General features: G+C 51.2%; 1 protein-coding gene across 2 annotated transcripts in view; it reads left to right on the forward strand.

Moving 5' to 3' along the window:
- LOC147030482 (SMAD family member 4-like) overlaps positions 1-12,500 on the forward strand; it is a 294,415-nt gene that overhangs the window by 164,993 nt on the left and 116,922 nt on the right. The gene's annotated exons all lie outside the window — the stretch shown is intronic.

Consider the following 12,500-nt stretch of genomic DNA (forward strand, 5'->3'; position numbering starts at 1 on the left):
CACGCCCACTTTTGTGCCGTCCAATCGGTGAGCGAGGGGCGATTTGGCCCCGCCTCCAGGGCGTTGGAGGGCGGTCGCTATATGCAAATTCATGGATCAAAATGCATTCACGCCCACTTTTTCTCGGGCCAATGGGGAGCGAGGTGAAAGGTCGAAGGCAGGGGGTCAAAGGCGAAGCAACGGGGCTTATATAAGCGGCTGCGTTCGTCAGAAAAGGGTTGGTCGTTGGTTGGTCGTTGGTCGTCGTCGTCGTCGTCGTCGTGTGCGTTGGAGTCGGAGCGAAGAGGACGGAGCTGTGGAGAGGCGGCGAAGGCAGACGAGGGGGTGCTCGCGTCGTGCCGGGAGCTGCACACCAGGGAGGCCGACGGCGCGACCTGGTCGGGGTGGAGACGCTCGTCGCGGGACTCGAGACAGAGTAAAAATCCTCCTTTCCCCGAGCATCAGCAACCCCCTCCTGTTTCCCCCCCGCGCTGAGATAGTGCGACCAAGGGGGCCCCTTTTCCCACCCCCTACCAGACACAGTCCGCGAGGCCCGCGGAGTTGAGGCACCATCGCCGCTCCGCGTCTCATCACCAGACGGGTAGGCCCGACCCGGTCTCGGCCTCAGGCCCGCCTCATCCTTGAGGGTGTTCTTTTTCTTGGTTTTGGGTATGTGTTGTCGGCGCCGTCTGTGAAGTAGAATTGTATAAGTGTTGCCGTGTGCTCGGTAGTCGGTATTAGCTCTGCATTGTGTCTTCGCTTTTACATTTGCTTTTTGTGTAAAATTGCATTGTGTTTCTCTTCTTTTCTATGTGCTTTTGGTGGAATTGTATATGTGTGCTTTCCGTTCATCGCGAATAAATGTGCTTTGTGTTGAACTGTTTCCCGCTTCGCTTCGTCATTTCTCTCATTGAATCCTCATCTTGCTTCACGTAAAGGGTTGGTAGTGGGCTGAATACGCCCGATAATTAATCGAACCGTCGAGGTCGACGAATAACACCGCTCGGTTATCCCGATAGTACGGAACGGGTCGCTTAAGTGGCCCGTGTCCGAAGTCGACCTGCGGCGAGGTGCGATCGCCCGGTCTACCCTCCGTGTGGGTACTTAGGTAGGTCGAATTTGGCGAGCAACCCTATCCCACGCGGGGGCCGATTGGCTCGATCGCGGTGAGACCGAAAGGTCCACCCGTGACTGGTTCCCGGCGTTAGTCCGAGAGGGTCACGACTGGATTGTCCGTCCGGTGGGCGACGTGCCGCGATTCGAGTTACGTGGCCGTCAGCACGCCAGCGGGCGCGAATCCGTAACAATATCTTTTGTCTCCGTTTTTTAATCTTTGTCTTTAGCAAGTAGTTTACAGCTGAGATGTTTTGACTCAACGTTTCACCTCATGCCTTTACTGTTTATAATCAAGTTGGGGAAGATTCAAACAGATAACACTGGGGAACAAATTTTTTCTTGTCATCTGTTGCATGAGATTTTTCAACTTATTCTATGTATCTTTTCAATGCTGATATCAAATCTGAAATCGGTTTTCCTCTCCATGCTCTAGTTTTCATGCAATTTGAAACTTGCGATTTTCGCAAAAAATGACACCCATTGCTATTTGCACTCGGGATAACTTGAGAACTAGGGGTGCGATTTCGGAATTTAGTAGAAATATATGATGCCTAAACTGCGAAATAACTATAGACCGTATTCGTTTTGCTGCTAAAGGCCCAGTCACACCTTGACGTTTTAGCCAGCAATGGCAACGTATTAAAATGTATGTAAAATGCTGGCCCACGCTGAACTTTTGATGTTCTTTTTAAAGATTCGGACATATTCATCACGGGTTGGTCGTATGCATAACATATTAATAACAGACACAGAATGTTTCGTTGTGTTATAGCTAACTTATACCAACGAATGCTGAGCCTGTTGTCGGCCTTCCCAACCTATGCCCAACGATAGTCTAACTTATGCATAGCACGCTGCATGCATCGCGACGATGACGTGACGTAGCTTATTAAAAGGCTGCCGCACAACGATTCAAATCATAACCGCCGCAGAAATGGAAGTGTCAACATCGCAGTCACACCTTGGCGATCTTGCCAGCGTATGCCGACCTCTGAAAAATGCGTCTAAAACGCTGGCGCACGTCGAATACGGTATGGGTAAGTTTGGTGTACATGAATAAAACGCTAAAGTACGCTATCCTACGTCGTAGTAAATGGAGTACGTCTTGTAATTTTAAACGTGTTAAACATTTTATGACGTACTTGCCGTATGACACACGTTCCGCATGCGATGGGAATAAGTTGTACGCACGATATGCGAACGTTGGCACACTTCGACAAAAGTTACTTGTAAGTTACTCATAAGTTGAAACACTCAATGTAATGGTTAGCGTCAGTGTTCCAGACTCCCTGGGGTTTATTTTCTTCTTCGGTATGACGGTGATGTCGACACTTCGATTTCTAGTGTGGTTATGATTTAAATCGTTGAGCGGCAGCCTTTTAATTATATTGTATTATAACCGCACTAGAAATTGAAGTGTCGACATCACCATCATACCGAAGAAGAAGAAAAAAAACCCCAGGGAGTCTGGGACACTGACGCTAACCATTACCTTGACGTGTTTCGACTTATGAGTACCTTACAAGTAACGTGTGTCAACGATCGCGTAACGTGCCTACAACACGTTACTCATAGGTTAGAAATAAGTTTCGGGTACGCTAAACATTACCTCGACGTGTTTCAACTTATGAGTAACTTACAAGTAACGTGTGTCGACGTGTGTCAACGATTGCGTAATGTGGCTACAACTTATGGCCAGCGTTATGCAGAACGTGTGAGTTATTCGCTGGCATAAGTCTTAAAATTTCAAGCATGGAAAATTTGAGGACAACCGAAAAGTACAACGTTTAAAGCCAGCGTACAACGTTTAAAGCCAGCGTACAACGACGTATGGCAGTGTTTTTCAGCGTGCTCTCAATGTTATCAAAACTTACCCATAACGTATTCGACGTGTACCAGCGTTTTACACAAATTTTCCAAAAATCGGCATAAGCTGGCTAAAATGTCAAGGTGTGACTGGGCCATTAACGATTTGCTCATGATTTGCTCATGGTTTATTTGACATCAATTTTCCTTGCCTTTATTGATATTTATTTATCTTTATTCACATATATTCTTTAATTTTATGTTTTTCTTTGTTTCAGATCTGATCATGGCTTCTTCAATAAGACATAAATGTGTAAATAATCCTGATGCATTCTGTTATGTATGTGGCTGCAACACACTACTTCGTCAAAAGCGCAAGATAACATCGTTTGTAAGGCGTGCCTATAAAGCCTATTTTGATGTTCCCCTTGGCGACCAAGACAAGAAATGGGCTCCTCATATTGTATGTCATAATTGTGAGGAAATGCTTCGTGACTGGACAAAAGGAAAACGAAAGGGTCTGCCTTTTGGAGTTCCCATGGTTTGGCAAGAACCCAAGGACCACATAACTGACTGCTATTTTTGCCTGGTAAACACAAAGGGTGTCGGCAAGAAAAACCGTCAAAAGATCTCCTATCCCTGTATTCCCTCAGCAATTCGACCTACTCCGCACTCTGAGGAACTCCCCGTTCCAGTTTTTAATGGTTTTGTCTTATCTGAAGATGGAGGCAGTGAACATGATCAGCAAGAGCACGAGGGTCATGATGACGGACTTCAAGAAATGGTTTCAGAATCCGAAGCCTCCTCATCTGATACCAGTCATCAGCCCCTCAGCAGTTTAGCCAACCGGAATTGAATGACCGAGTGCGTGATTTGGGGCTCTCCAAGAGAGCAGCTGAGGTATTAGCCTCCAGGCTGCAAGAAAAAAATCTACTTGACCACTCTGCAAATGTTTCATATTTCCGAAAGCGGGACCAGATCTTTGTCGCCTTTCTCTTAGAAGACAAGCAGTTTGTTTACTGCCACGATATCCCAGGTATTCTCAGGCAATTAGGTGTTACTTCGTATAATCCAACACAATGGCGATTATTTCTGGATACCTCTAAGCGCAGCCTCAAGTGTACTCTCTTGCACAATGGCAATGTTTATGGAACGGTTCCAGTTGGTCGCTCAGTGCATTTGCGAGAAGAACATAATGACATAAAAATGGTCATTGACTTACTCAAATATCACGAGCACAACTGGATCATTTGTGTGGACCTGAAAATGGTCAATGTTCTCCTTGGTCAACAGAAAGGCTTCACAAAGTTTCCATGCCATCTCTGCATGTGGGACAACAGCGCCCGAGAGAAACACTGGATTCAGAAGGAGTGGCCCATCCGTGAAACTCTGGAAGCAGGCATGCCAAATATTGTGAATGACCCAATCGTCAGCCGAGAGAAGATCATTTTTCCCCCACTCCATATCAAGCTCTGCTTGATGAAACAGTTCATGAAGGCATTGAGTACTGATGGTGAATGTCTTCAACATGTAGTTTCAGCTTTTCCTGCTTTGTCTTTCAAGAAGATCAAAGCAGGTGTGTTTGATGGACCTCAAATTCGTGCCCTTGTACGTGATGAGGAATTTGTAAGGAAGATGAATGACAAGGAGAAGACAGCGTGGCTGTCTTTCGTCGCAGTTTAACAAAACCTTCTTGGTAACAAAAAGGCAGATAACTATGAGGTTGTAGTTAATAGAATGCTGTTAGCTTTTTGCGATCTTGGGTGCAACATGAGTGTCAAGCTCCATTTCCTGAATAGTCACCTTGATAAATTCCCTGAGAACCTTGGGGCTGTAAGTGAGGAAAGGGGAGAGCACTTCCATCAGGACCTCATGACGATGGAAGAGCGCTACCAAGGGCGATGGGACAAAAATATGATGGCAGACTACTGCTGGAGCATCAAACGAGATTGCCCTGTGGAAGTCCACAAACGCAAGAGCTGCAAGCGCAAATTCTTGCCTGAATAGGACCTATATGAACTTCGCATTGCATCCTTATCAATTGTTCTGAATCACCTATCGTCTTTATGTCGAAATATATGTTAATTTAAATTTGCTTTTAATTCAAATTGCAACTTACCAAATAAATGTTGAAAATATTGAATTGCAAAATATATGTTTAATATAAATTTGCTTTTAATACAAATTGTAACTTACCAAGTAAATGTTTATAATGGTGGATTGCAAAACATCTAGAGCTTACAGACAGAAACTAACTTCAGATTTGAATACAGCACACTCAAATTAGGTAATATCAAGTGTTGGTATCAATGCAACAAAAACTTTGTTCCCCATTGTAATGCTTTGTGGCTAAACATATATGTGTATATATATTGTTGTGGTTACCAGATTCGCAAACCACCATTCAGGTCCCTTAGGTGAGGTATCTCGGTAAGTGCATGTGTAGTTAGGCCCAAACCCGTTGTCTAGTGGGAATACATGTCATTTATGCGAGCTGCGACTCTTCAGGATAGCCGTTTTTCTTTTACTATCTTTATTTTGGACCAACCGCCATGATCACAACCACAACATCAACCACCGACCACAACCACCGCTTCACCACAACCGCCACGACCTTCACGTCACACCTCGCAACCGTAGCATCGCCACCGTTCTTGCCCCGCTGTGGGTACCGGTGTTGGACTCGTGCAGGGCGCACGTTGAACAGCGTGTACAAAATCACGGATTTTGTGCTTCAAAAACGGATCAAAAACGACACACGCCCACTTTTTGCCGTCCAATCGGTGAGCGAGGGGCGATTTGGCCCCGCCTCCAGAACGATCGATATATGCAAATTTGTGGATCAAAAAGCCTTCACGCCCACTTTTTCTCGGGCCAATGGGGAGCGAGGTGAAAGGTCAAAGGGAGGGGGTCAAAGGCGAAGTTACGGGGGGATAAAAGGACGGTGTTCGTCAGTCAGAGGAGAGTCGCAAACGAGAAGGAGTCGAGAACGAGAAGGAGTCGGAACGGAGGGGACGAGTGTGGAAGACTGGAGCCCGAAGCCGACAGTGGCTGGAGAAGCTGAAGAGAGTCGGACGAGGGGGTGCTCGCGTCGGTGCCAGGAGCTGCACGCCCGAGGGAGGCCGGCAGCGCGACCTGGCCGAGGTGGAGTCGCACACCAGGGATAATAAAGATCCTCTATACCCCGAGCATCAGCAACCCCCTCCTGTTTCCCCCCGCGCTGAGATAGTGCGACCAAGGGGGCCCCGTTCCCACCCCCTGCCAGGCACTGTCCACGAGGCCCGCGGGTTGCGGGGCCATCGCCGCTCCGCGTCTCATCACCAGACGGGTAGGCCCGACCCGGTCTCGGCCTCAGGCCGCCTCATTCTTGAGGTATTTCTTTTCCTTGGTTTTGGGTATGTGTTGTCGGCGCCGTCTGTGAAGTAGAATTGTATAAGTGTTGCCGTGTGCTCGGTAGTCGGTATTAGCTCTGCACTGTGTTTTCACTTTTGTATTTGCTTTTTGTGTAAATGGAATTGTGTTTTCTTTTTTTTTGTGTGCATTTGGTGGAATTGTATTTGTGTGCTTCCCGTGTGCCGCGAATAAATGTGCTTTATTGTTGAACTGTTTCCCGCTTCGCTTCGTCTTTTCCTCCATTGAATCCCCATCTTGCTTCACGTAAAGGGTTGGTAGTGGGCTGAATACGCCCGATAATTAATCGAACCGTCGAGGTCGACGATAACACCGCTCGGTTATTCTGATAGTACGGAACGGGTCGCTTAAGTGGCCCGTGTCCGAAGTCGACCTGCGGCGAGGTGCGATCGCCCGGTCTACCCTCCGCGTGAGTACTTAGGTAGTTCGAATTTGGCGAGCAACCCTATCCCACGCGGGGGCTGATTGGCTCGATCGCGGTGAGACCGAAAGGTCCACCCGTGACTGGTTCCCGGCGTTAGTCCGAGAGGGTCACGACTGGATTGTCCGTCCGGTGGGCGACGTGCCGCGATTCGAGTTACGTGGCCGTCGCACGCCGGCGGGCGCTGGCACCGCAACACTGGTGTCAGGTCGTGCGATACAAATTCATCGCCCTCCTCGCGGCACTGGTATCGGAGAACAGGAAAACGGGCTCTCCTGTCTCCGGCTAAATTTACGGGAATCGGTCCAGGGGTGAGAGAAGCGACCCCCGATTCCCTCCAAATTACGAGCGAGCAAATTAACCCTTCACGAGAAGCAAGATGGCGTCTCAAGGCGAGCGGGAGCCGGGGGTATTAGAAATGTATATGTGTCGTAATGTAGAATCCATGGTCCAGGATGGAATCCCCGAGCAGGAAATGTTGATTGTGCAGGAACACGGACTCGCCCAACTGAACCCAGAGCCCGAAATGGGAGCGGCAGCGGCCGCAGTGTATGACACCTCCCCCCCCTCTCCACCAAAACCCTTCCCCAACCCCTGCCGAAACGGCTCAGCTAAGCGCACCCGACGTGGCCCAGCTATTCACCATGCTGGCACAAATGAATGCGGCAATGACAAATGAAATAAAAAACGAAATGAAAGACATGAACAAACAAATAAACGAAAAGATGGATACATTCACAAACGAAATAAAACGCATGAAAACTAAAATGGAAACAAACATGAAGGAAGAAACGAGAAAGCTACGGGGTGAGACGCAGAACATGGGCCGATGCCTGCAGGCGGGCATGAAGGCCGTGAGCAGGGAACTTAAAATGGCGACTCCACGTGTCGGAACGAACGAGCTGGAAGGGGGTGCAACGGCTGACAGGCCCGCGGTGGAGGCGGGTAAGGAAAAAGTAATTCGGGAGACAAGAGACGAGGTGAAAGCAATTGCGAGGGAGAGAAAAGAACAATTAATACGGAAAGCAAGGATGAGGTACGCGGAGATCGTGAAAGAGCAAGGAGTGAAAAACAGGGAAGGACGGGAGCGACTTAAAGAGAAAGCAAGGTTGACCTACATAAAGATAAGAGAAAGACGCCAGAAAGAAGCAGAGACCAATAGACACGAGGAGACGACAGAAAGAATAATAGTTGAGACACGGGAGATAGAGGGTGAATTGGACGGGGTAAGTGACGCACACACACACACGGAGGTAGTGGAGGACAATGGGGGTGAGCTCGCGGACCGTGCAGGGACCCGGTGCGAGCAGCTGGATGGCCTCCTCCAGGAACGAGGGGAGGGAGTATGCCCCCTTGAGGCGAGTCACGACCAGGTGAGTTCGGTCGTGCTTTGCGAGGTTGAGGGGACGAGTGCTGTGGACGGGTGCACGGAGAGCTTGGGGGGTATAGAGGCCCCGGAGACCCTTGTGGGGACACGAATCCCCAGTGTGGTTGTCCCTGTGTGTGTGGTGCAAGGTGTGAGTGCGTCCCCGTGTGTGGAAGCGACCCCGTGTGTGATTGGTGTGGTGGAGATGGTGCCGGAGTACGTGCTTCCCAGCACGCCGTGTGTGGATGAGGCACGGAGTGTGAGTGAGGCACCGCGGGTTAGTGCCCCCGCGTGTGTGGGTGAGGCACCGTGTGTGAGTGAGGCCGTATGTGTGGATGGAACGGCCAGTGTGAGTGAAGCACCGCGGATGAGTGCCCCCGCGTGTGTGAGTGAGGCACGGTGTATGAGTGAGGCACCGCGGGTGAGTGCCCCCGCGTGTGTGAGTGAGGCACGGTGTATGAGTGAGGAACCGCGGGTGAGTGCCCTCGCGTGTGTGGGTGAGGCACCGCGGGTGAGTGCCCCCGCGTGTGTAAGTAGTATGGTTTGTGTGAGTAGTGAGGCACGCGTGAGTGAACGGCCGAGTGTAAGGGAGACCGTGTGTGTGAGAGAGCGGTATGAGAGGGAGATGTCGGTTGGCATGCGGGAGCACGCAGCCGCGTCTCCCGGTGTGAGTTTAATGGTGTGGACTGTGTGCGTCGTAACACGCAGGTATGCGTGTGTGGAATGGAGACGGAGACGGCGACAGAGGAGAGAAAGCCGGGAAGCGGCTGTAGTTGTTTCGAGGACCGTGCCGGGTTCACCCAGCAGTGAGCACGCGATTCGTGCTGTGCAACGCACGAGACCACCACGTGCTCGCTTGCGAGAGTGAAGTCCCGGTCCGGAAACGCACGCGGTGGATTTGCCGATCCCGCGGACGGACAAAGTTTAGGCAGGTAAACGGATTTGGACCGGACGGGTTCTCCACGCGATCGTGTGTGTTGAGCTCCAACGGGCAAAGCACATGTGTTCGCGTGGGGAACCCCTCGAGACGTGGGGCTTGTGTTTTTTTTTTGCGCACGGTGACGTCATGGCTGCACATGTGGTTGGAATCCGGCAGGAGGGGTATCTCTGCCGGATGGTCCCGTCCAAAGAGGGACGAGGAACACGTGCAGCTGAATGACGTCACGGGCAGGTGCAAAGTGCGCGAGCTCTGAGTTGCCGCGCAGGTGCTGCGCATGAAAAAAAAAAAAAAGCAAGCCTCACTTTCGGGTGTACAGGATTCCTGGGCAAGGGGTGAAAGACCCCCCTTACCTGGGCACAGGATGGAAACTAGTTAGGGGGAAGGGTTAGCTTAGTTAGACCGACTTCATGGGGCAGGGGTAAGTCCTCATGGAGTCCGTGGAATGGATTAGGTAGAGGGATTTAGTGAGCTTTAGGTTGGGAAATAAAATGAATTTTTGAGTTAGGAGACAGTGACTGACAGTGAGTGTGTAGAGGGGACGTAGCTTAGCTACGTAGTGTTAAAAGGAACGTGCTATAGTTTAAGGGACGACGTGGGAGCACGAGTTAGTTAGGGGATGTAGTTAGAAGGATGGCAGAGTTCAGCGGTGTGTGTGTTGAAGAGTTGGTGAGTTGGAGACATGTTGAGTGAGTGAGGCCAGCGGGTCTGTGTGTGGAGTGAATGGGGAATGCATGGTGCGATGAGTGATTGGGGGGGAGGAGTGACTCCCGCCCAAGGGACCCCGGGGTCAGTGTAGATTGAGTTAGCTGGGTTAGTCAAATTGAAAAATGGAGGTCGTTTTGTTGTTGGTGGGAAAGTAGGCTCGAGACCCATTTGGAGGGGTGCAGGAGCCCTGTTGACGGGCTTGGGAGCGTGGCTGCGAAAGGTGAGTATCGCTGAGTGGGTACCCCGGGCACCAGGCTAGTCGGCCGCGGTAGGCCATGGGCCCATGGGGGGCCGGGATAGAGTAGTGGGCACGGGTGCGCCTGCTTGGTGCGGGGGCCCGGGGCGCCATTAGCCGCGTGGGCAGTGTTGTGGGCACGGGTGACCCTCGGAAAGGGGCCCGGGAGGCCGGCCTGCCACGTGTGCGTTTCAGGGGAGGTGCCATGGGGGGCACTCCCCAGTGTTAGGGAGCTGGTAGGCTCGGAGGCAGTGTTGTGCCCGGGGGTGCCATAGCGGGAGAATCGGCAGAGGGTCGTGCCTGCCAAAGGGAGCCACGTGTCCCATGCCAGGAGACCGTGTGAGGGCACGGAGAGAAAATTGGGGGGCGAGGCCCGAAATTGTAAGGACACCAACACAGGCGACGGGAATCTGGGTTGTTAGAACCAATAGTTTAAGCGAGAGGCGCTTGTTGAAAGCCCCGGGGTAGTTTAACAGTTAAATGGTTAGGGTAGATTAGGAGATGTACCCCTCCGCACCATCCATCCCCTCGCTGTCGTTATGGGCCGCTGGACCCACTTGGTGTTAAGATCGCCGAACTCTGGGGAGGCCATTCCGAGGCTTCGTTGGGCCTCGACACAGGACGTCAGCTCTCCCTTATTCCCCTCTGGGAAGGGAACGTAGGGGTTGGGAGTAGGCTAGGTGACAGGATAGGTTAGCCGAACAAAGACGATAAAGGGGGTTAGGGGACGATTTATAGTGGGGAAGTAAAAGAAAAAAAAAAAAGAAAAAAAAATAAGTTGGGGCTAAATTGGGGTTTGACAAATTAAGGGAGTGGGTATGTACAGTGACAGGCAAAGGCGATAGGTTGGGAGGGAGACAGGTAGGTAGGTCCGAGCCCGCCTTCCAAGTGGCCAGCACCACCGCACTCCCTCCACCAACCTCCACGGAACGGCAAAGGCTGGCCAACTTCATCGGCTGGCCGTGTTTTGCTTCAAGGCGGAGGCCGGCCAACTTCGTCGGCAGCTGTGTGCTGCAAGGCCTGTGCCGGCCAGTTCATCTGCTGGCTGTTTTTCTTCAAGGCCTGTGCCGGCCAGTTCGTCTGCCGGCTGTGTTTGCCTGCAGCGGCCTTCTTCTGCGGGCTGTGTTTGCCTGCTGCCTTTGCCATGCCATGCCCACTGCCCACGTTCACCAGCCCCGTTCAATTTTTGCTTTGCCCCCCCCTGTTCATTTCCATGTGCGCCAGGATCCGCAAGGCAACAGTTTGCAAGCTGCGAGAACTGCCCTGTTGGCAGCTACAACACGGGCCTGCAGTGGCGGCCCGTGCACCGTGTTTGTGTTCATGCATCCATTCGTTGTGCTCATTGCGTGTGCCACTTGAGCTGGCACGGAGACTGCGTTGTGCAGCCCAAGCACCGTTGTGGTTCACTGAGTTCAGTTCAAAAGGGAAGGCCTTGGACTGCGTGTGAGCAACCAGCCACGTTCCCTGTCACCTGCATTGTTTGAGCCAGATCCTGCATGCGGGCAGCCTGGCTCCCTGCTAACTGCTTTTCTTTTGCAGAGTTCAGTGATCCTGGGCCATGGTTTAGTGTAAAATTTGTAAGTTAAGGTTAAGATGTACTGTACATATGAGTGCGCCCCCGGCATGTCTGTCTTAGCGCCGGCAATTTTATTTAAGTCGTCCGTGTGAGTGAGTTTGTTTAGGTAGTTACGCAGCCCTCAGGTTATTTATTTTGGGGACACGAATACCATGAATGTCGCACTCAGGGATCCGTAGGTAAAATGTACTAGGGGAAAACTACACATGATGGCACACGAAAATTTGACGACTCGGGACGAGTCTGTAAAAAGGGAAGGGGGTAGTGTTGTGGTTACCAGATTCGCAAACCACCATTCAGGTCCCTTAGGTGAGGTATCTCGGTAAGTGCATGTGTAGTTAGGCCCAAACCCGTTGTCTAGTGGGAATACATGTCATTTATGCGAGCTGCGACTCTTCAGGATAGCCGTTTTTCTTTTACTATCTTTATTTTGGACCAACCGCCATGATCACAACCACAACATCAACCACCGACCACAACCACCGCTTCACCACAACCGCCACGACCTTCACGTCACACCTCGCAACCGTAGCATCGCCACCGTTCTTGCCCCGCTGTGGGTACCGGTGTTGGACTCGTGCAGGGCGCACGTTGAACAGCGTGTACAAAATCACGGATTTTGTGCTTCAAAAACGGATCAAAAACGACACACGCCCACTTTTTGCCGTCCAATCGGTGAGCGAGGGGCGATTTGGCCCCGCCTCCAGAACGATCGATATATGCAAATTTGTGGATCAAAAAGCCTTCACGCCCACTTTTTCTCGGGCCAATGGGGAGCGAGGTGAAAGGTCAAAGGGAGGGGGTCAAAGGCGAAGTTACGGGGGGATAAAAGGACGGTGTTCGTCAGTCAGAGGAGAGTCGCAAACGAGAAGGAGTCGAGAACGAGAAGGAGTCGGAACGGAGGGGACGAGTGTGGAAGACTGGAGCCCGAAGCCGACAGTGGCT

Source organism: Eptatretus burgeri, chromosome 3 (assembly GCF_056783735.1).
Source record: "Eptatretus burgeri isolate ZD-2024b chromosome 3, Ebu_testis_v1, whole genome shotgun sequence".
Taxonomy (NCBI): domain Eukaryota; kingdom Metazoa; phylum Chordata; class Myxini; order Myxiniformes; family Myxinidae; genus Eptatretus; species Eptatretus burgeri.